The sequence below is a fragment of the Manis pentadactyla genome, chromosome 19 (genome assembly GCF_030020395.1).
Source record: "Manis pentadactyla isolate mManPen7 chromosome 19, mManPen7.hap1, whole genome shotgun sequence".
NCBI lineage: Eukaryota > Metazoa > Chordata > Mammalia > Pholidota > Manidae > Manis > Manis pentadactyla.
In genome coordinates this window covers 1,815,057-1,834,998 of record NC_080037.1, presented here as the reverse complement: position 1 = coordinate 1,834,998, position 19,942 = coordinate 1,815,057, and positions in this window count along the sequence as shown.

Below are 19,942 nucleotides of genomic sequence, written 5' to 3'. Positions count from 1 at the left end.
GGACAGACATTCCCGCTCCCGGAATGAAGAGGTCGCTGGCCCCAAGCAGGCTTTAAATCCAGCAGGACCAAGTCCATCAGGCTTCACAGGAACCCTCCGTGGCTCCAGGCCACCGCCTCTGGGCCTGTGACGGCTCTGCCCTCGGGGCTACCCTTCCTTCCTTTCCTCATGTTTGCAGCTGAGTTGATCAACCAGCCAATTTCCCGACTGGAGGGTTTTGGAAGGAAGACAGCCTTCTTTCATTTTTTCCTATCTCTGCCAGCGATCCATAATTACATCTGCAAAGACCCTGTTTTCCAAATTAGGCCACGTTCACAGCTTCTGATTAGAATGTGGTTGTGACTTTTGGGGGCCCCCATTCAACCCACCCCCTGCTCCGATCCATCGCCTTGCCCAGTATATCCGAGTGGGTCAACTGAGACTGAAAGTGGGGAGAGTGCGAGCCTCCGCCTGGGCTGGACTGGCTGTGAGCTCACTTTGGGCAGGTGCAGCGGTGCCCCCCTCCGCCGGGGTGGGGAGGGCCTCTGGGGCAGCCGCTTGCCGGGTCTCCGTGGGCCTCCCTCACCCCCACCTGGCTTGGAGGTTCTTCTCTGTCCCTGACCCAGCTGAGATGTACCTGGAGTGATGGTTCAGAACAAGCCCCTCCTGGCGCCGGAGCAGCTTTCTCCGCCAGTTCCTCTCCACCGACTGGTGGGCGTCCAAGTGTCATTCTGAGTTCTGAATAGCCATAAACATTTTTAGTCCAGATTCACAGTCTCTCTGGCAATATAACTGGGATTAAAAACTCACTGTGATTCTTATGTTTGATCCTATTTGGCTCCATAAGCCGATAACCGTGCCTACAGTCCTTCCCTTATATTGGCTACATTTTTTATCTCATGCCTTCTTTCAAATTATTTGTAAGTTTCTCAGTCAATAGGGCTTTTGGTGGGAAAAAACACGTATCCAATTTCTTTTCTCTGAACTATTTTGTTTAATTGAAAATATCTGCTGGTACCACACAGGAGCCTGGGTGTGAAACTGCACCCCATAACTAATAGGTGGAGAGCTGGAAACATTTGGGAAAGATCTTTAATCACCACCATGCCCACAGTTCAGTGTTTTCAGAATTGGAGCTGACATTATGTTGATCGAATAGAGCACGTATTGAAACAAGGAGAAGTCCCTTTTTTGTGAACTACTAATGTTTAGATCCTCAGGAGTTAGGCCAGCTTTGCTGACTAATACTGACCCGTAGGCACCATTACACCCAGGACTCCAGTTAGCTAATGTAAAAACTAGGATAGCTTCAGCTGTGAGGTCTTTTCTGTCTGTTTGAATGAAGCTAAGGATATGGTTACAAGTGAAAATAAACTGCTTGATTAATTTTTGAGGTTTGATGCGAAAGTGCTTAACAGACAGCACAATGGATACTAAGGTTGAGAATGTACATGATATGCAGTAGCCGTTACCTAATGCATTAGGATTTTTTGGATTGCAGAAGCAGCAGAGCCTCACCCCCACCCCAGCCAGTGCACCTGGGCCATTAGTAGGAGCAAGAAATGCAACTTTGTATTTAAAATCCAGTTGAAGTTTCTTTGTTGCCTCAACAAAATCTTTGCTTAACTAGCTGAAACCAAAATTGAAACTGTTACTGGGGGCTGGAAGGACCAAATGGCAGGTGTCTTAAATTAGCAGGAGATTGTATTGAAGGCAGGCGGGGTCATGGAATAGGTTGTGAAGGAAAGCTGAGAGACCAAAACTACTGCAGGGCTCGGGTGCCTGAGACCCTCAGGAGCAAGTGAAAGTGAAAACTAAGATATACTCGGGGTTCTCTTTCACTTCTGCTTTTTCCCGTAGATCAGCTTTTTTCTCTTCTCACCTCCGTTCAGAAAATATGGCTGTGGACAGGTGTTTTTTAGTTTTATACATTACAGTTTGGGTCACTTGAATGGGTGAACTTTGTCCCAAGTACACAAGGAAATCCAAAGAAATGGATTCACCTGCGTGGGGCACTGTTCTCACCGTGGACCCAGGAGCTGTGGTTGCAAATGCAGCCTCACCGGGCGCCTGTGGAGCGTGACGCCGCCGTGCTCCCGCGGGGACTTCCTGCCTAGTGATGCAACTGAAGCAAGCTTGGAAGGGGTGACACCTGCACAGGTATCTTCACTACTTAGTCCAATGTCCTTATTAGTAGTAGTGTTGTTTCCTAACTAGATTTGCTGGTCAGTTGCATAGGTCAAATCAACCACTTGTTTTGGACTCATTTAGGAGGAGTAAACATTTCCTTTAACACATGAGGATGACAGAACAAGCAATTCATGAGGATGAGGCCAGATGTTTTCTAGATGAACTGACAGTGTTTTAGAAGGTCTTTTATACACATGATCTATCAGTGGAAAAATGTTGGAGAGGCATTTATTTATTTCTTAGGACACTACGGGTCTCAAAAGGCATCAATTACCACACTAAGTCCTGGTCCCTAAGTATTTTATGTCCCAGCCAAGGAGTAATTTTCCACCCTTTTCTCTGGGTGTCTAAGCTATCGTAGCAGCCTGCAACATCAAGACTATTGCTTAGAGACGAACCCAGTGACTCACAGCTTAATAGTGACTCCAGAAGCTTTGGCTGACCTCTGTCCCAAGCGTGTGCATTTATCCAGCTCTTCTCTCCCAACAGCAGATGCTAACACCATGCAAACCTTTGCTGTACTTCATTAATCATTTAACCGTGCTGGGTCCCTATTTGTAGGGCACATATATATAGTGCATTGCAGGGAAAACTCATGCCTACCATTATTTCCTTTCCTGAAACTGGAGTGATGAGAGCCACTCCATGTCAAAACGACATTTTCTTTGAGCCTGACTGTGGGATTCTGGTTGGTCCCCCAGGTCAGAGCTATTTGCTGTTCCTTATTTTACCTTGATACGTACATTTGAAAGAGATGTATAACACGTTTAGAGTCTGATTGTTCAACTCTTTGCAACTGAAAGGGTAACAACTGCTTTGAAGGAACAGGGTGAAGGTTTTGAAGGACTCTGGGCTCCTGGAGTGGGTAAGACAAGGGCTTGGGTGGAGAAGTTTCTGTATCTTGTCTTTTCTGTGAATGTTCCAAACTGTTCCTTTGTGAACAAGAAGGGCCCATATCTGAATTTTTTAAAATATCTTTCTCCAACATAGCAATTTTGGCAGTTATGAGATTAAAATATAATTAATATCATTTGAAAATGTAAGTGAAGGTAATGTTTACTCAGAATAAAGCTTCAACAGAGGGGTGCTTGAAGCAAATGGAATGCTGGTTTAAAAAAAAATTCAAATAACCCAAGAAGAGCAGAGAACTAAACACTGTTCTGAGTCACGTCAGCTCCCAACACTTCGGTGTCTGTCTCTCTTGGGTAAGTGCCAGACACTGAGCTCACAGTGATGAACGAGAATAATACCAGGTCAGGAAATGAGGCCAATGGGAAATACATGGGCATATGAGTTACAAAAATCCGTCTGTACTTCAGTTAGATCTCTGGCCCCAGCGTTAAACTCCAGTCTGAAGATTTTGTGTGTGTTGTATTCTACAGCTGCTGTCTTACCTGACTTTGATGTGATGGGGTAGCTTTGTTTCCTTGTCTTTTTTGATGTTAGGCCTCTCTCTGGCTGTTTACAAATTCCATTGTTCCTATGCTATTAAAGTCTTTAATGGGCCTGTTAGGAGCAATGCAAATCGGAGGTGATGTTCATGAAAGTCAGACGATGCCAGAGCTGGCTTCAGGGGGATTCTTTAGTTCTTCCAGTCTTCAAGGCCCTCACTGGCAACATGGTGGCACTGAGCTACATCGCCCATGGGGTTTCAGTGAGGGCACCTTGTCTAAGTTACAATAACTCAATAAATGGCAGCCTTCACAGCTGTGAACCATGGCTTATGAGATGCAGGTGCTTCGATGCACCACTTACCAGGGGGATAGTGAAGCGGGTTTCTCGCTGGCTGAGGACTAATCCAGACGGTTTTTAAGTTCCCTTGGATTTCAGGATTCTCTGCTCCCTTGGCCCACTCTTAGCCTAAGTTTGTATTATTGTCATTAAAGAGTAATGTTTGGCATGTAAATCCCTGGGAATTGGTTAAAAGAACCCTTCACTCATCTCTTAAAGGCTCCAGCATAATAATGGACCGAGGATGGGCCTTCTGCCAGCTGCCGACCCCGGCCGAGTGCTGACCAGACACCGGGAGGAGGGGCGTGGTGACCTGTGGCGATGGTCCCAAGGCCTTGGGTCCAGACGTCCCCAGTTCTGACTGCTGTTTATAGCCTTCATTTCTGGAGCGCGTAAGTAAGTCACGTCGAAGGAGCTTATCGGAGGAAAGCAAGAAGCTACAAGGAGGCTAGTGTCCCTTATATAATTATGACCTTGGATACACTCATCCTGAAAGGTGCCCACTGGCGCACACCTGGGTTACACTCGGACTTAGGAGTGGACGTGAGAAAGTGAGAAACAGCATCTCTGTGCTACTCACGGGTCTTACGTGCTCAATGCCAAATGCCTGCATTTCCTGCTCTGTGCAGCTGCTCAGCTCCCCCGAAGCAGCTACAGTGAAACAGTCTGGGATCTGGGGATTCCTGTCAAGCTTCATCCCCATTCCCTCTTCCTGTGCAAAGGGACGGAAGAGAAAAAGATGTTGCTGCTGAAGCTGCTGTCGGAGGGAAGGGACGGGACGGAGGGTCCACACCTCCTCCCTGAGTACCCGCGTGCACACGGAGCTCCCCTGCACAGGATGCCGACCCTTGGTAGGACCGGGATTTGGGGCCTGTTTCCTCGTGTTCCAGGGTCAGGGGTGACGGTCAGGTCTCCTACCTTGGGGGGAAGGTGGGCTGTGGCAGGTGTCATAGGAGGAAGTAACTAATGGCTTTATAGAGTCTCTAAGCAAAAAACCGAGCAGTGAAATAATAACTGGGTAGTCACTTCTCAGTCATCTGCTAGAAGAACATGGTGAATGAAGCTCTGCTGGAAAATTCCAAATTATTCAGCAGCCATGGCTGTGTGGAAATGTCTGAAGTCATGATTTTCTGTGTCAGTCCAGGATACAGTACCAAGCATGGTCAGACAGGTAAACATTCGTTAGCTTCATGAGCACGATGTTCGTGCAGATTATTTGGTTATGACTTCAAAGGCGATGCGTGGAGACAACCAAGTGAGGTACTTGCCAGAAATTTTACAAAAGGGAAATAGAATTGCCATCAGAGACAACCCCCTATTGCAGCTCAAATACCTAATGCCAGTTTCCTAGTTAGGATGGTGGGATTTTACTGCAGTGGAAGCGACTCCGAGACCTCCGTGGTTCAGACATCAGGGCTCGTTTCTTATTCATGAAACGTGTCCTCCACCTGTTGTCTGCAGGAGCCCAGCCTGGGCCCTAATGCGGACTCACTCCAGGGCGTGCCTGCTGTCGGGTATTTTGGCAGGTAAGGAGAGGTCACTGCTGGGACTTACAGGCCCCCATCTAGCTGGCCCACTTGGTACCTGTTGGTCAGAACTAGTCCTGTGATGTCCCCAGACTCGGGGGTCTGTGATGTGTGTTCAGAAGGGTCAGTAACGTGGCAGCTCCACACCTTCACGACTGGGTCCCGGGCCAACATGATCTGTGATCACAACTGGACCGAAACAGTTAATATGTGTGAGGTGTGTGTCAGTGGGATTGTAGAGGAAGGTCCCCTGCCTTAGTACCATGGGACCAGTCGTAGATTGAGGCGCTGGCTACAGTCAGTCAAGCCCTCGCCAGGAAAGAGGGGTTTAGATAGACAGAAGCAAGCATTTAGTTCTCCTGGGAGGTAAATCCTGCGGCAGAAAAGGAAGCGTCAGTTAGCAAAGCCTGATGTCCTTTGACACCTGATTCTGTTTCCCCTCTTTGCTTACTTTATGGACATCAAGCAACCTCTCAGAATCAGGCTTTCCTTGACGCTCCTCTACAGGAAAGGAGAGGTCAGGGACAGGCAAGCCTTAGTTCACTTAGTCGTTTCATTTAAAATCAATGCACTGATACTCTAGTTGCATAAATTATTTTCATGTGTGCTTAGTCAGCTTGACGCAGCACCCTAAGCTAAGTTGACCCCAGGGTGCTGAAGAGATGGGCGGAAGGCAGACGAAGGTGGGCACTCATCTGCGGAGCTCACCGAGGGGTTTCCGATGGTGTCTGTCAGGAAGTTGGCTGGCTTACCCCGAGTGGCCTCCCCTGACTTCGCACAGATCTGCTCTGTGGAGCCCTGGCCTCTCCTGCCACGTGCAGACGGAGGAGTAGGCAGAGGGCTCTCAGCAGACACTACATCTCCTGGCACCTGGACCTGGGGCTTGCAGCCTCCAGGACTGTGAGGGGCAGATCTGCAGCCCGCGGCATTTTGTCGCGGCCCCACGGACTGGGGCAGGCTCGTGGGAAGGCAGACTGGCCACGCAGGAGGCAGATAACCCATGTTTCAGTCATTTGACACCCCAAACACCTCTGCTTTCAGCCCCCGTTTGGCGCTCTCCCCCCAGCCTTCCGTCCCATCAGGCCCTCTGCATACCAGGACGGAGCTGCCTCAGACAAGGTGCTTTCAGGCCTGAGCCCCGGGCAGTCCAGGCGAGGAGTGCAGGGGAAAAGTGAGGTGTGATCGTGACCCTCGGGCCAGAAAGCAGGACTGCGGTGCTTGGACGATCCGGACAGGGAAGGGGGTCACTGCTGGCGACTGGACGCCGGGCAGAGCTGGGCATTGCCTGGGCCATCAGCTCACTGCCCCATCCACCCACCTGGACACAGAGGGGAAGCCTGTGCTTCTGAGCCAGGCTGGCCATGAGACGTTCCAAGCAAGGCCCACGAGACGAGGGAGGCAGGAGTTCTGGGAACCTGGCTCCCCAGGAGGTGTCCCCGAACACGAGAGGCTCTGGCTGCATCTCTCAGGGTTTCCTTGGTCCCTCACGTCCACACTCTTTAAGGAACCCTTTCTCTCTTCAGGGTCTGCCGACAGCAGCTGGTCCTCAGCCCTCATTTCCAGAAGTGAACTTCCGCTCAGTTCATTGCTGGTGGGTCCCCAGTGCTCTCCACTCGGGCGGCGCCAGGCAGAGCGTGTCACGCGACCAGCTGGTCGGCTCTGCGGACTCGAGGCGTGGATTGCCTGCACTCCAGTGCCATGCATTTCTGTCTCCTTTAATCCTCTTCCTCTATTTTTGCTTGTGTTTGCCCAAGCTCACTCCACACCCCTCTTCACTGCCCAGACCCCCTTACTGCACATGCAAATCTAAGGAGGCATATGGAGCCCTTGAATCTTTTAATCCAGTTGAGCGGGGGCTGAATTTTCCAGGGGGTGGCCCGTGGCTGAGACGCCTTCCTTCTGCTGCAGAAAAACAAACAAAAGCCCTCAATGAGGAGCTTCTGAGAATGTTCATTTTCTTTCAGGATTTAAAAAATTCACTTTCTTCCCTCTCTTGTCTCAGGGGAAGAAGGCTCTGCCTTAATGACCTGCTGTCTGAATTTCCCTCTTTTTCTCTGTTGTTCATGTATAACAAAATCAAAAAGTTTCTGCAAAACTTGGAACGCTTTTGTGAAAACAAAACCAAGCCATCAAAACAACAGAAAACACTTCTATTTCCTGAGTAATATTTTGGCCACGCTGAATTGCACCACAACCTTGAGCACATTTCTGGAACACAGAAGTACTGCCAGAGGATGAAAACGAAGTCTGGGTCAAGTGGAAAGAGACACTTTGTACAGCAAACCTTAGAGCATGAGCCCCTCGGCCCCCTCGTAGACGGGCTGCTCAGGCGAATGCAGCCTGCACACAGCTTTTGGGGAGAGGAGGCTTTTCTTTGACGTTGGAAGATTTTCATTTTGGCAGTGGGAACAGAGGCAGAAAAATCCAGAGCTGCCAGCTGGAACTCAGGGCACCATTTAAAAAAATGTTGGGGCAATTAGAGCCGTCTTTTCCCCAGCAGTCTTCCATGGTGACCGGATCTCACAAAGGCTAAGAGTTCTTTTCTTGGTGCTGCTGGGGATCCTGACCCTTGGCATTGCAAAAATGTTGGAGAAAGCCAATGAGTTTGCTGCCAGGCATGCTCTCGGTGCCTGGCATCTTGCTTCTGCCTTTCTCAAAGTTTTTAATTTGCTTGGCAGCGATGTGCCAATGAAGCTCCTACGGAGCACATTCCATGTTCTACAACTGGAGTGGTTGGTGCTACAGTGTCTGTCACTGAAATTGAGTAATAAAGGTTACATCCCACTTCACAGAGAAAACAAAATCTCAGAATAGATATCTGATTTTAGCTGTTTCTCCCATAAACGGCTTGCAAGCCGTCAACACCGGAATGAAAAAGTAGCTCATAAAAAAAGAAAAAGCAATATTTATTAAGGTGCTTGATTGAAAACATGCCTCTTGGAGTCCCAGCTTTGTCTCTTATGTGGGCAAGTTAATCTGTGGCTCAAACAGTTTAGTTTTATCGTCTGTGAAATGGAGATATGAAAACAGAGCCCGCTGGGTAACTATTCAGTTAGACACTGTGTGTGAGGACTTTGATATGGTTCTCTTGCCTATGTTACAGACTCAAAAAGTGCTCCTCGTTTTTAAGAGATATGGATACTTGCAGACATGACCAGTCACCCTCTGGTAAAGTATTTTTCCTGGAATTATGTGCATGCAGGTTTCCTTGTTTCTACTCCAGGGACCCCCTCCTCATGACCACGTGTGCAGTCAAAGTGCTTAGAATTTGCTCTTCAGCCTCATCGTCACTTTGTTGAATGTTTCCCAATGCGAGTGCCGACACTCCCATCTTTTCCTAGGAAGACGGGAATCCTGCTGAGACTGAAGTTTGGAATTCCATCTTTTTATTTCCCTTGGGTTAATGTGTTGTCTCTTTTCTAGTGTAAAAACAAGACAACAGGCCCCACACGGAGTCATTCAGCGAGGCCCCCACCACCAAGTCAAGACTCAGTGACAGGGTCGGCTCTCCAGAGGCGGAACCTTGAACCAGCTCATCGGGAGCCGCCCCATGGGCACCGGTGAGGTCGTCCGCCCGCAGACCCCGGCCACCCCCTACGGGAAAGCGACTTTGCAATGACCAGCCTGCCTTTTGCCTCCTGTAACTTCCTCGTCCCTGCCCCCATCTGCCTGTAAAAGTCTGTCATTTTGTACAGTTCTTCCCAGCATCTTCTATCTGCTAGATAGGATGCTGATTCAAGTCCATTTTAGCCCAAATAGACTTAACATTTTTCAATATGTCTCAGTTTATCTTTTAACACTGGTCTCAGCTCAGGAGTAGCTCCACTAAGGGATGAGTTTTCCTTCAGTTTACTCTCTCTGGATGCCCAGTCTCCACCATGTCGTGTCCGTCCTTCACGGATGCTTGCTCAGCCTTCCTACCTCCCCTTCTGTTGGGTAGGAATCCATCCTGCAGGGTTCACCTAACTGGCCTTAAATCTAAATACTGCCCTGATTTTTTTCAGGCTTTGTTTCTCCTGTTTCCGTATCTTCTCATGACTAGCTTTGAAGCCTTTAAGGTTAGGAGTGCCACTTATGTTTTTCTTGATCTATTGTCACCTTGTAGCTGTTGGCAGAGTGTGGGATTCAAACCGGGTGCTTAATGAATAGTTGCTTACAAACTCTTTCCTATTTCGAAGCTGAAGGCATGAAGGGACTCTCAAAAGAAAGATTAACTCGAGCCACCCCAAATGGCAGGTAAGAATGTGGAATTAATCATATGAATACTAGTCATGAATCAGCAGATGGCATTTATATATGTTTTATCGTATCTAGGTTGACCTCATGTGGGGGCCAAGGGCAGGCCACCCCAAAATGTGCCGCTTGGGCATATCGATTACTTTGAATTGAAGCAACTGGAGAAACAGCCAGTGCAGGACCTCTGTCCCCCCTGAACACAGGGACTAAGTCTCCCCAGGGAAGGTACCCTCCCTGCGCCTGGACGTGGACAGGTGTCCTTGTCACAGGGGCAGGGGGTGCAGAGCCCAGGAGGTGGCAGAAACTCTTGCTGCTTTTACTAATTTCCTAATTTCCTAATTTTCTACCCCAGCCCAACTGCCATTTGGGGTCCCTTGCTAACTGAAGCTCCTAAACATAACTTTTCTTTGTCCAGTGAATTCCACACAGATGTACTATCTCTTTGACTAAGATGTATTAAAAACTGTCTGCTTTGGTCATTTCTTAGGGTCTTCATTTCATTACTGGGCCTCTGTGCCCACGTGATGAAAATCTGATTTTCTTCTCCTGTTAATCTGTCTCCTGTGAATTTCCTTCTTAGACCAGCTGGAAGAACCTTGAAGGGTAGGAGAACGTTCTTCCTCCCCAGCACTGCCGGGAACTCAGTGAGGGAGGGAGGGTTTGCTGTGGTTACCTTCATGATACAGAGCAAGACCGGCCCCGTGAGAAGTGAGCTTCTTGCCCCAACTTGTGCAGAATGAATACTGAGAGCAGACGGGGAGCCGGGGAGCCTGACCGTACCCCACATGCTCCCCGTGGGCCTCTGCCACCACGTTCCCCACGCAGCTGATGAGCCGACCCCCTCACACCTCCTGTGCGCATCTGATCCCAGGATGCTGTGTCTGTCCCACTGGGCCTGAGAAGCAACAGGCCTCACTGTAAAGGAATTCCTTTCCTGCTTTTCTTATCTGAACTAGATTACCCAAGATTTGTGGTCCTGGTTGGGGCAGACTGTTCGTATTCTAAGATAAACGGTTGTCCTTCAGGGAGGATGTTTGTCTTGGAATTTAGCGATTACCTCAGGTGCCCAGACTTGGAAGTCGGCAGGTAGAAGCCAGCTGCCCGATGCTGGGTGGGTCACCCAGCAGCTGCCGCCTAGCCTGCGGGTGTTGAGGACAAAGAGGCTAGCCCCCGGACCACCCTTAGGCGCTCTCTCTCCTCCGCTGTGATCCTTCAGAACTGCTCTCGTGAGCCAGAACTTTGAGAAAGCCCGCCACAGAGCTTGTACTGACTCTCAAATCCTGCAAGAGCCTTCTTTCGACTTCCAACCAATTCTCGGGGATTCGCCCTGGGGAGAAAGAGCGGCCATGCAGGACTTGGATGCAAGCTGGACATTTGCCTCAAGCATGCGGCGCTGTCTTCCCACCAAGGGGAAGAAAAAATCAGAAGCTCCAAAAGAATCTCATGGAGATTCAGATCAACAGTTTAAGACACAGAATGTCATGGAAAAGTAGAGGATGCTGTGACTTTCAGTAAGTGTGTTATGCTTGAATCATAGCGATAACAATACACTGAACAATGAACAAACATTTAACAAAAGGACCATGAAGTATTGTAAAAGAGTATAGAGATATGAAGGAAGCCAGAAGCTTTAGTATGAAAATATATGAGTGGCCAAAATGAAATTTATTAGAACCTGTGATAGATCAAAATACAGTTTTAATGCAGTCATGGTGCTGTTTATCAACAGGAGTCCAGAATATTTCATGTCATCACCCTGAAGGAATGAGGCAATATGAAGACTGGCCAAGACTACAGCTTGGTTTCACTCCTAACAGTTCCACTTAAGTCATCTGGTTGAATAAATCAGACCTATTGTTTGTCCCTTCTCTGCCCTGATCAGTTGCTTGATGGAACAATTTAGTCATAGTGGCTGAATTACGGCAGAATTAATGGTCTCCATAAATTCAGTCTAGAGAGGATTATGTACTTTTTGGGTTAGAGGACACCTTGAAGATTTCCTCATCCATTATATGGAACCAAATCTGCTTTAACAGATCTCACCTATAAAATCTCGTGCTGGAAGGAATCTGGGAGGATTCGGGATACTTGGCAGCAAAATCTGACCCTTGCCTCTTGAATGATACTGGGAAGAGCTTGGGCTTTGGGGTCAGAAGACTGGAGTTCAAGTCTTAGTCCTGTCTCGGATAGCTGCCTAAACGTGGGCAAGTCACGTCTCTGGATGCCCACTTGCTTATTTGTAAAACCGTATGGTTGTTATTATGTTTGTGGCCATTGGTAATAATCGTGAATACAACACACGTGACTGGGACCAAACTGGTCCTCGGAGATGGAGATGAATTTGCACTGGACTCGTGCTATCAGTGCATATTTGGCAAATCAATGAAGAGGCAAGCACAGGAAGTATATGTTAACGCTCACATCCTGCAAGATCCTTCTATGTCCAGCCATCCAAATCCTTTCCACTTCCTCCATGAAGCCTTCAGGGACTGCCTTCTCTCATCAGAGCTACAGTGGTTAGCTTCTGAGTTTTGGGGTCATAGATTATATTTTATTGCTCTTGGGTGTTCTCTGTTCTACCCAAGTAAACCGTGAGCTGCTCAAGCATCAGAAATCTGTTATTTTATTATACCCCATTGCATCAATGTAGTGCTGTCCCCACAAGGAGTTGTTAATAAATACCTGTTGACAGATTATTGAAGCCTTTTGCCCGATGATGATGATGAGGGGCATCATGTGATGGCAAACAGGGAGACAGAACACGTAACGGATGCAGTCGGTTGCTGTGTAAACTATCAGTAAATGTAACGATATTAGTATAGTATCATTAGTTTTGAAAATGCATATTAAAGCCTTTTTGTTTTATGAAATTCACTGCATTTTATGAAGGCTACCTGCATTTTTATTTTCTACTTATCTTGTATGATATAATCAGACCCCAGTCTGTCCCTGAGTATTCATGAACTATTTCCCTCAGGTGAAAACCTTTAATGAGAAATGTTAAGTCCCCAAACATTCTGAGATAACATTAAATTTAAAACCTGCTGGAAGGCCTGGTTTTTGTACAGAAGTTTGCTTTTCTTTGCAATACTTTTCCTGCCACCTCACTGCTGTGTTTATGGTTAGCTAGTACTAATTCAGTGGAGGAGCACCTGCTTCAGGTCAGAGACTGTAAACTAGCAGATTCAGAGGTAAATGTGACACAATCCTTGTCCTCAAGGAATTACCTGTCTGGCAAGGGGAGCGTCATTTTGAAGAGTTCCCGTAAATCATCATGACAACTGCACTCAGCACGGTGGGGCCCCCTGAAGCCCTCCTCACCCAGTCTGGGAGGGATTGGGGGAGGCAGGGAATGGGGAGACAAGCAGGGGACACTCCCTGCTTGGAGGGCATTGGTGCTTTAGCAAGACGAGGAACCTAAACCCCTGCGTTCTGGGGTATCCGCGCTGGGGTGAAAGGTCCCTCTGGTGGGTGACTCTGGCGGCAGAAGTGCTGACGGGCCCTGGAGAGAGGCGGGTGGAAGGGCCTCCAGGTGACGTGGTCAGAAGAGTCTTTACACTTGAGCAAAGGTAGTGTAGTGTGACTTTAAAAGGGGAGACAGGTAACAACAGGGAGAAGGGGGCTAACTGGGAAGCTGACACGGAGGTTCTGGAAGGAGCGATATGTTCTGCTTGCAGTTATTTTTCACGGAACTGTAGAATCAGGTGTCGGATGCACCTCTTTGATTCTTTAAATATTTCTATAGTTAATAGTTAATAAATACCTATTTATTATTACTATTAAACACTGCTGGGCATTGGGTACAAAGGGACAAAGAGAACACTTAGTCTCTGTGAAAACAGGACAATGCACAAGCATGTCAAGGAGTAGGTGTAATTAGGTATCTGACCAGTGAGGGGCTTCTAGCCCACCCGGCAGTCAGGGGACATGGCACTGCGGGTCAGCGGGGGAAGGAAAGTTCAGGTGCAGGGGCACAGGGTGTGGACGGGCACAAAGACACAGAGGGACGGGTCTATTCAGGGAAATGCAGAATTCTGCAGGGTGGTGGAGGGTGAAGGATACTACACACTGAAGGTGATGTATGACTTGCTCAGAGGTGTTTAGGGATCATGAAAGAATTTTTAAATAGATATGCAACATACTGGAATTATGTTTGGAAAAAGTCTTCTCTCTGTGGGTGGATGTATTTCCTGAAGAAAATGTGAAATATGGGAATAAACCCGTGAGTCATTTCTTTAGTGCGATGTTCGGCTGTGGAACTATGGGAAGCAGAGCACCAAACCTTCCTCTCTTCCCGTTGTCAAAGGAAAGCCTTGAGTCCAGGTTGGCAGAGCTCAGAGAAGGTGGACCAGACTCAGCCTCAAGGTCCCCTCCCACCAGCTGTGTGACCCGGGCCACTCACCTGCTGTTTCAGAACTTCGCGCTCCCTATAAAGGACGTCGCCAAGCCAAGCTCCCAGAGTCCCAAGTTCTAGACCCAGCTCTGCCACTTACCTGTGGGGTGCCGTGAGCATCATTTACTCAGTGGGTGCCAGCCTCCTCTTGCTAAGACATGGGAAGTGGACTCATGACCCCCAAGTCCCCCGTCAGTGTGAAGGAGCCGCCTCACATCCACAGGCTGGCTCAGTCTGTCTCCATGACTGCGTGACGGACAGTCTATGTGGACCCGGTCCTGGGCCTTCTGTCCCACTGGCCCACCTTGACCCTCCAACTCTGCAGTGGCGCAAGGGCTCCTCTGTGTGTCACTCACCGTGCGCCTGACTGCCACCTGCCTGTTAGTCGTTAGCCTTTCTGGATTAGCAGTTGGCATCATGTGTGCAAAGCACAGGCACGTGAGATTACGGGTTTAGAACAAGGAAGGGTGCCATTCTGGGAAGGGCTGACCCCCTGCCACAATAATCCGCCTGTCCACCAATTTCCATTTCTTTCTACCTCTCTGCAGAGGCCCCCTGATTCTCCCAAGGCTCACCTGTGCATGGAGGGCTAAGAGCCTGCCCTCACTTTGCATTTCTGTGGGGTGAAATCCTTCTCCAACCTGAGCTGTGCTGTTTTGTGCTGTGAGAAATTTTCAATTCCTTCATCCTGGAAGCCAGTGGGCAGAACCAATCGGCATGACATCGAATTTCTCAGTAGAGGACAGGTGGGTATGACTCTGAGCGTGTTTGGTTTCCCTAGAACATCTTCCTGAGTGGCAGTGGGAAATGAGCTCGCCTTTGAGTCTCCCAACAAAAGAGGCCCACAGAAACCCTCAGGTTAGCTGAGACCCACCGGTCACCGAGGGGAGACGCCAGACACCGGCGTGGTCTGGGAGCACCTGCCAGGCAACCGTATAACCAGGGCACCCTAATTCTGGGAAGCTGGCTTCACCGCTTCAGTCCAGCTAATCACCAGCTAACCCCACAAGTAAACTCTCAGTGGGAGTAACGAGAAAAAGCAAGGGTCATAAAGCCGACATCCGTAAGTCATCAACTGGCTGGGGTTTGTCTTGGAGATCTGCTTTCATTTATTCATCAAATATTTGTTGTGCAAGGGATACATCAAACACAATCACTGCCCCCCATCCCAGAACTCATGTGCTCTATGTGACTTAAAAACAGCATGAAATTCATGCAGAATTCACCCACTTTACCCCCACTGAGCCCTCTGCTCTCAGTCCCCTGGCCTCTTCAGAGGCTGGTCCGTAGGCTCTGTCTCATGCCCACCGATCATCTCATCCCAGGCTGGTTGCTTGGATGTTAATTCCAGTGTGGCATTCAGGCGGCTGGTATGGCAACGTACACTTTCTGAACACGTGGCACTGAGACTGACTGGTGTTTTCCAACAGCGCCGTCCTTAGTGAGTAGCCCTTTCAGGGATGGAGTTTGTGGTCGCCTGCTGATGCTGGCGACAGAGTACAGGGTTGGCATCCGCTCTTTCCACATCTTCACAGAACCCCCAAGACCCTGGTGGAGCCCCACCATTTGCAAAGTGCTCTTATACAGACGCTCAATCATGGATCGCTTGGCGCTTTCAAAGGTCTTCCCAACAAAAACCGAAAACTAACCAGGAATCCAGATAAACTTGGGAACATTAGGTTCAGAGGCCCACGATGTGTAAAACCTTGCCAGGCACTAGACACCCGCCAAGAATAGGAGAGACGGACCTCTGCCCCCAGGGCAGTGGGAACAAAGGCACGGGGTCCTGGGGGACCTGAACCCGTCTCAGAAGGGACAGCACGTTTCCTGGGGAAGCTGAGCCCAGGCTCAGCCCTGAAGGACACACAGGACACACGCTATTGGTGGAGGAGTTTTAAGTGCTTGTTTCTTATTGGCCGTATGACAGAGTCAACATCTGTCCCGCTGCCTCTGGGGTTGGTGAGAGATGCTGGGAAGAGCAGGTGATTCTTTATATTAAATTAGGATCCCTAGGCAGCTTATGAGATGAAAGGGTCTGGTTTATAATCTCCCCCTTTCCTTGAAGCACCATATGCTCACCTTTCAGCCAGAATGTGGTCCTAGGGCTGACCTGCTTGACAGCTGGTAACTGTTTTTGTTTCATCAGATTCAAATTACTTTTCTTTTTTGATTATAAACAGCATCAATGATAACTGTTTTTTCAAAGTTGGGAAAGGCAGAAAGGGATTAAGAAGAACAAAGAAATAAAAGTAACACTATAATACAGAAAATATTATAATTTGCAAATGTGAACATTTCTATTCAGCATTTTTCACTGATGTAGACATGCATTCACAGTGATAGCTGGGCTCCTCCTGGGTGTGCCAGGAAGAGGAGAAGCCTGTCACACGACAGTATATTTCCAGTGCTTAGCGAGGCACAGCAGAATCTAATAAATAGGTTTTGAAGTACATAGGAGTTTTGGTTGGTTTTCAGTTGTCAGGAGCTAATGCATATTCTATTCTGTGAAAAATTACAGGTCCCATGAAAATCTGAGCTATGTGTGACTATATTATTACTTAAAATGAATTTTGATGTAAGTGTGCTTTCTTATTCTTGCTCTACACAGGAGTAGGTGGGTAAACGAAATTCAGCAGGTTCACAGGAAAGGGACGACACACCCGTGCAGGTCCAGGCACCATTCTGCAAAGGGCTTTGCTTCCTTCCCTGACCCTGGACCCCAGAATGGAAACCACGCTCAGGTACCACGTCTTAACAGAGTGATTTAGTTTCATGGACCAAACAGAAGTGGTTTAATTAAAATCAACTGAAGTTTTGTAAGGAGAGCGGATGCTCCGACTATATGGCCTGGGTTTGCTGGCCACATTGCTGTGCACAGCTGTTGGGGCACAGGCTGCCTGCAGAGCTGTCTCCCCTCGTTATCAGGGGAGAACAATCTGAGAGCCAAGAAGAAGGCCAGGGAGACGGGGGGCTGGAGGCAGGGGGTCCCTGACCGCAGGTGGGTGGGAACGACCCACAGAAGAGGAGGTGCCTAGGCTTTAAAGCTGTACTTGGTTCCTTATTTTTGTGTTTGTGGATTCACAGATGCTCTTGTGAGAACACATTCTTCTGAAGGAACTAAAAATAAATGTTGTGTTTCATGTCTGGGTCAAAGCAGTTGACCATAAAGACAGTCCGTGTGGATGAAGACCCAGAGTAGAGAGAGGCCTTCCCGGGTCCTGGTATTGTGTGTGGGGTGTTGGCGTTGTGGGGGTCAGGGAGGGTGGGGTCGATGAATTCCCTCTCCCTAGATTTCTGGGAGGCCTCAGCTGAAATGTGAGTTGCAGGTGGATGAGGGTAAATTGCAGTTAGCGTGTCCAAATAGCGGCACAGCTTCTGGTGGTGATGGGAGCCCCAGGCTCTCACCAGGACCTGGTGATGCTCGGCGGGCCACCCATGCCCTCCTGGTGACACTCTTATTTCCCAGGGCAACTTTCCTAAGCCCATCCATCCCTTTATGCCTCCCGTGTACTGTTCGCATTGTCTGAAATGCCACCCTCCCCTCCCTGCCCCACGCCCCCCACTCTCTGCGGAGAGGCCGCCTGCCCCCGACTCATCCGTGGGGACGGGGATGGCTTATCTGCTTGTCTGACTCCTTCAGTCCACAGTCCTCTGGAACGCAGGAACCGTGGTTGGCGTATAACAAGCACTGAACAATTTTCTGTTTCAGTCATCGAATAAATGAATGAACGAGAGCGAAGCGTTAAGTCCCACCTCTTTTCGGGCTTTTCCTGTTACTGACCTGTACTGACATGCAGCTCACCTGAGGACCATTATTTCTAATATATGCTAATAATACTTCCATTCCTCTTCCTACATTTATTGGGTACTTGTCATGTACAAGACATTATGAGGCCTCCCTTAATCCTCACGACAACCCCGTGACTCAGACACTAGTAACACTAGTACCCTCTTTACTGGTCAGGAAACACAGTCTCAGGAAAGGCGGTGCCTGGGCCAAGGCCACGCGCTGGGAGGAGGCTGAACCGGGTTTTGTGCTGACAGGCGGAATGCAGGGCCCACACGCTCTCACTCTCCCAGAAGCCCTACCTGCCCTTTGGGGCCACGCGTGGACTCGGCCTCCTCAGAACATGCTCCTGCACGAGGGTCTTTAGTCTCTATTTTCTCATCTCTCCCCGGTGGGCTGCAGGCCCCGTAAGGTGGGAAGCGTGTGCCCCTTCTCCCCATTCTACGTGAGCTTGTTGGCAAAGGGATTCCCGCCCCCACCGGCAGATGAGGAGGCAGATGAGGAGGTGGAGGCCTGCAGACCCGTCTGCTGTTGCTCAGCTGCCCCTGCTGGGGCCGGGCTAGGCCCTGGGCACCTGGCTCTCACGCCACGCTTCTCTGTAAGAAAGCACCCTAGGAAAGCCCGCTGTGAACAACCGGGGGTGGATGATGGCGTGCACAGAATCCTAATCGTGGGAGACCACGCTGACGACCAGATGGGGCCCCCCCAGGGTGGGAGGGCCTCGGGCAGGGCCGCGGAGCAGGTTGGTGGAAGGGCTGGAGCAGTGAGCGCTTGTGGTCAGAGGGTGTGGGGTTAGCCCCAGTCCCACACTGAGTTCTTGCTGACTGGCATCTAATAGAAAGTATTAGAAAGCTAAGTATTCAGATTGGAACCAAGGTGAGAGTGTCTTTGACTGCTGTCCTTCACCTGTACGCAAAGAACAGTGTTTCTGCTGGTAAAAACCTTTCCATTTATTCCGCTTGGCCCAGGCCTTCCCTGGGTGGCTTTGCCGCTCTGCTCCGGACTTGTGTCGGCCTTCAGGCCTCCGGCCTGCCCTCCGGGCACCTCCCCACCCATCTGCCTGCCCTGTTCTCCCAGCCCGGTGCCAGCCTGTTCTCACCGTGGCTGCCTGGCCAGCCCCTTGGCGGGGTTTGTCTCCCAGCTGAGCTCCACACACCAGCAAAGGCCTCTTCCCAGCTCCACCCTGAGCCAACACTGCAATTGCTAAAATATTAATAGTCCCTTTGTGAAAAATAACACAGTGAAGCCTATTGTAAATTAGAATTGCCCGCCTTCCCCTTCCCAGGAGGGGGCCTCGCCAAGCACCGCCAGCTGATTGTCACCCCCGGCCGCACAGGATGCACAGCAAGGTGGGGGCCCCATGGCCGGCTGGCTGCTCTCCTGGGCCTGCAGGGGGAGAGGAGACAGGGCAGCGCCGGCCTGCAACACGGCGGACTGTGTGCATTACGGGGACAAGTGCTCCCTGTGGCTGAAGATGCACGTGGCACCCTGGTGCTGGGAGGGGCTGAAGGGCGCCGAGCACCACCAGGCTGGGTTCGAAGGTAAGAAATGCGGTTCCAGCCTTTGCCCAACCTTAATGCCCCTGGTACTTTCTGTTTTACTGGTTGGACTCCCCCCATCACACGCTGTCACGGCCATCGCTGTGTTCCTGGCGCCGTGCGCGGTGCAGGCACGACAAGCTGTTTTCTGAATGGACGGATGCGTGATCAGGAAGGGGAGGTGGAGGGCGCAAAAGCTGACCCTTAACATCTGCAGCCTGGTGCTGAGGTCAGTATTGTCATTCCTTCCACGATGAGGAGAATGAGTGCAAAGGGCTGGGGACAGGAGTGGGGAGCATGGGGCTGCCTTGCAAAAGACGCCCCTAAACTGCACATGGTGGGGAACTGGACTCCCCCCGGCCCAAAGCAGCCTCTCCCGCGCAGAAAACCAGGACCAGTCCCGTGAGTCTGCCAGTAGCCTGGGACTGTGGGGCACAGGCCAGCCTCCCAGAGCCCTGGCCACACCCCCTGGTGCCGTTTCCCAAAGCGCCTGCCCTGGGCTCCCCTTCTCTGACCTCTCTCTTCTCCCTTGTTTGCCTTACTGAAGGCTGATTCTCAGGGG